Below are 4,663 nucleotides of genomic sequence, written 5' to 3'. Positions count from 1 at the left end.
AATAATAAAAGGTTAGAGAAGGGATTCATAACCACTAGGTTTTCTCACAGACATGCTTTAAAAAGGAAAGAAGAGAAAGATTTCTTTCCTTCTTGGCAATTGGGAAAATTCATTTTTTAAATTTGCCCTTACAATAGATAGATGGTGAGGGTGGGGTGGGGAATTAGGGCAAAGATTCAGTGACTGATCTAGGTAAATGGCATAAGGGTCTTCACTGCAGTATCCGTTCAACTTTTCTAAAGGTTTGAATTTTTTTTTCAAAATAAAAAGTGGAGGCCGGGTGCGGTGGCTCACGCCTGTAATCCTAGCACTCTGGGAGGCCGAGGTGGGCGGATCGTTTGAGCTCAGGAGTTCGAGACCAGCCTGAGCAAGAGCGAGACCCCATCTCTACTAAAAATAGAAAGAAATTATATGGACAGTTAAAAATATATATAGAAAAAATTAGCCGGGCATGGTGGTGCATGCCTGTAGTCCCAGCTATTTGGGAGGCTGAGACAGGAGGATCGCTTGAGCTCAGGAGTTTGAGGTTGCTGTGAGCTAGGCTGACGCCACGGCACTCACTCTAGCCTGGGCAACAGAGTGAGACTCTGTCTCAAAAAAAAAAAATAAATAAAAAATAAAATAAATAAATAAAAAGTGGAGAAATAACAAAATATAATTTTCAAATACTTAAAAACATGACCTCACATAAACATAAAGTGAGAAAGTGCCAAAGGTGAGTTTAGGTTAAAGGTTTATTTGACTCATGAAGGAGGAAGACCAGCTGGATGGAAAAAGTGGTTCTAAGGAGAATCTGAGAGACTGAATGTGTATCAGATTGGGGAAAAACAGAAGGCTGGCACATGATTGCTAAATTAGATACAAAACTGGCTAAATTTAAATTAAAATGAAAACTATAACCTTTAAGGTTATCATTTCTACTACACAGAAATCATTTACATCTGTACTGGAAAAAAAATCATTTGCAAAATATCAATCTATTTAACATTTAACTTCACAGATTCTGGGTCCTAATTGATTGTACATTTGAGAACAGAAGCTCTCAAAATGGTATCTGGTGACCTTTGGTGGGAAGGGCCCTGAGTCTTTTCAAGGGGTCTTCAAGGTCAAATTATTTTTATACTAAGACATTATTTGCCTTTTTCATTCTTATTCTCTCATGAGGGTAGAGTGGAGTTTTCCAGAGCCTACATGTGATATTGCAGCAGATTACAATCTGCTTCTGAGAAGCAAATTAGAGAATCCACCTGTCTTCTAGTAAACCAGACATTAAAGAGAGTCACAAAAACAAACAAACAAACAAAAACCCCACCATTAGCTGGGTGTGGGGGCGCCAGCCTGTAGTCCCAGCTACTCAGAAGGCTGAGGTGGGAGGCTGAGGCAGGAGGATGGCTTGAGCCCAGGAGTTGAAGGCTGCAGTGAGCTATGATCACGCCACTGCCCTCCGGCCTGGGAGAAAAAGAGGAAGACCCCACTGATGCAGGAGTTGTGAAGGTAGGAAGGCCCCCTGAACTCGTCAAGTGGGTTCTTGGCTTCATGCAGAAGAGAATTGGGAGTGTAAGCCAAGTAGAAACAGGAAAGTTTTATTGAGATAGAGATTGACAATAGATCCTGCTACACAGGGTAGGGGTCCTCTCCCAAGCAGGAGAGGGACAGCTTATGGGGCAGTGGTAACATTTTTAAATACTTAAAAACCCTGTTGCCCCACCGACCTTTGAGTCCCGTCCTCTCGCTCTCTTCCGCGGACAGCATGAGTTTCACCACTCGCTCCACCACCTTCTCCACCAACTACCGGTCCCTGGGCTCCGTCCAGGCGCCCAGCCGTAGCGTCTGGCCGGTCAGCAGCGCAGCCAGCGTCTATGCAGGCGCCGGGGGCTCGGGCTCCCGGATCTCCGTGTCCCGCTCCACCAGCATGCGGAGCGGCTGGGGGTCCGGGGGCCTGGCCGCGGGGATGGCCGGGGGTCTGGCAGGAATAGGGGGCATCCAGACCGAGAAGGAGACCATGCAAGAGCTCAACGACCGCCTGGCCTCCTACCTGGACAGAGTGAGGAGCCTGGAGATCGATAATAGGAGGCTGGAAAGCAAAATCCGGGAACACCTGGAGAAGAAGGGGCCCCAGGTCAGAGACTGGGCGCATTACTTCAAAATCATCGAGGACCTGAGGGCTCAGATCTTTGCAAATTCTGTGGACAATGCCCGCATCGTTCTGCAGATTGACAATGCCCGTCTTGCTGCTGATGACTTTAGAGTCAAGTATGAGACAGAGCTGGCCATGCGCCAGTCTGTGGAGAGCGACATCCATGGGCTCCGCAAAGTCATTGATGACCCAATATCACTCGGCTGCAGCTGGAGACAGAGATCGAGGCTCTCAAGGAGGAGCTGGTCTTCATGAAGAAGAACCAGGAGGAGGAAGTAAAAGGCCTACAAGCCCAGATTGCCAGCTCTGGGTTGACCGTGGAAGTAGACGCCCCCAAATCCCAGGACCTCAGCAAGATCATGGCGGACATCCGGGCCCAGTATGACGAGCTGGCTCGGAAGAACCGAGAGGAGCTGGACAAGTACTGGTCCCAGCAGATTGAGGAGAGAACCACAGTGGTCACCTCACAGTCCGCCGAGGTCGACGCTGCCGAGATGACACTCACGGAGCTGAGACGTACAGTCCAGTCCTTGGAGATCGACCTGGACTCCATGAGAAATGTGAAGGCCAACTTAGAGAACAGCCTGAGGGAGGTGGAGGCCCGCTACGCCATGCAGATGGAGCAGCTCAACGGGGTCCTGCTGCACCTGGAGTCGGAGCTGGCACAGACCCGGGCGGAGGGGCAGCGCCAGGCCCAGGAGTACGAGGCCCTGCTGAACATCAAGGTCAAGCTGGAGGCTGAGATTGCCACCTACCGCTGCCTGCTGGAAGACGGGGAAGACTTTAGTCTTGGTGATGCCCTGGACAGCAGCAACTCCATGCAAACCATCCAAAAGACCATGACCCGCAGGATAGTGGACGGCAAAGTGGTGTCTGAGACCAATGACACCAAAGTTCTGAGGCATTGAGGCAGTAGGACCAGAGTGCCCTTATACCAATAAAAAGTTCACAGGTCATTGAAAAAAAAAAAAAACAAAAACAAAAAACCCTGTTGAGGAAACAGCTGTACTTGACCAGCATTCTCTCATAGGCAGGCCATAAAGGTTAACATAAACTGCTGTCAGAGAAAGGTAAGTGCAAACAGTAAGGCACCCGGCTTAGTAAGCCACCCACCCTCAGGTGGTTCCAGGCAGGTGACTTGCTGGTGACCTCCTTGTTCCGGGTGGCCAGGGTCTAGTGTCAGTCAAAATAGCTGCACTCAGGCTCTCTCAACCTTCCTTTTCTGCCATATCCCTACATTACCGTCTCTAAAAAACAATTGTTTTTATTTTTGGAAAATATAGTTATTTTAAAAAACATATTATTTATGTTCATATGTAATGAGTTTAGTATTTTTTTTTTTTTTGAGACAGAGTCTCACTTTGTTGCCCAGGCTAGAGTGCCATGACATCAGCCTAGCTCACAGCAACCTCAAACTCCTGGGCTCAGGCAATCCTTCTGCCTCAGCCTCCCGAGTAGCTGGGACTACAGGCATGTGCCACCATGCCCGGCTAATTTTTCTCTATATATATTCCTTAGCTGTCCATATAATTTCTTTCTATTTTTAGTAGAGATGGGGTCTCGCTCTTGCTCAGGCTGGTCGTGAACTCCTGAGCTCAATCTGCCCGCCTAGGCCTCCCAGAGTGCTAGGATTACAGGCATGAGCCACCGTGCCTGGCCTAGTATTGCTGTTTTTAAATACCTAATATTTTAAAATTTTGTCATAATTCTAATATAATAAATATTGGTTGATATAACCCACCTAAATAAAAGTCCTATAAGGTCCTCAATAATTTTTAGAATGTGTGGGGGTCCCCAGGCCAACAAGTTTGAGAACCATTGCCCCAGGAAATTAGATAATCTTTGCCAGAGCTTCTTCCAGTATGACTTTGAAAAGACACATAGTCATACTTTTGCTTTATTTCCAAGTTGCAGATAATTTTCCATAACAGAAAAAGAAATTATTAAATGCAATAGAAGAAATAAATTGTATTTGTTTCCACTGTAAAAAAATAAAAACTGATAAAATGGTATCAGATTGAAATCTGGATATCTCACATGGCTGGCTGTGACTTGCAGTCATGATTTAGGAGGTCATCTTACTGCAAAACTCTTAATTCTCCCTGCTGTTTTCAGATTCCAGAATAACCACTAATACTATTTTAGTTTATATACCTTCAATCCTATTTCTTTGACTATCACATTTATGGGTTTGTTGCTATTAAGGGCATTCTTCAAGGCTGGTGAATTGATCTATTTCTTTTTTTTTTTTTTTAAAGAGACGGGGTCTCACTATGTTGCTCAGCTTTTTTTTTAAATGGCTACAATGATATTCTATTTTATGGGTGTGCCAAAAGTTTGTTTGGTGTTTTTTTTTTTTTTTTTTTTAATCTACTTTCCTGTTCAAGGACATTTAGATTGCCTCCACTTTTTCTACAATACCAACAATGACATGATAATCACGTGTGTGTCAATACATAAAATATACAGATATGTATATACACACATATGGATATAGATAGATATCCCTGCATTTCGTCCATTATT

General features: G+C 45.2%; 1 pseudogene; it reads left to right on the top strand.

Annotated features, from left to right (window-relative positions):
• Nucleotides 1–1,707: 1,707 nt before the first annotated feature.
• Nucleotides 1,708–3,094, top strand: LOC138396617 (keratin, type I cytoskeletal 18 pseudogene; annotated as a pseudogene).
• Nucleotides 3,095–4,663: the final 1,569 nt, after the last annotated feature.

Source organism: Eulemur rufifrons, chromosome 16, assembly GCF_041146395.1.
Source record: "Eulemur rufifrons isolate Redbay chromosome 16, OSU_ERuf_1, whole genome shotgun sequence".
NCBI lineage: Eukaryota > Metazoa > Chordata > Mammalia > Primates > Lemuridae > Eulemur > Eulemur rufifrons.
This window is presented reverse-complemented; position numbering and strand designations above follow the sequence as displayed.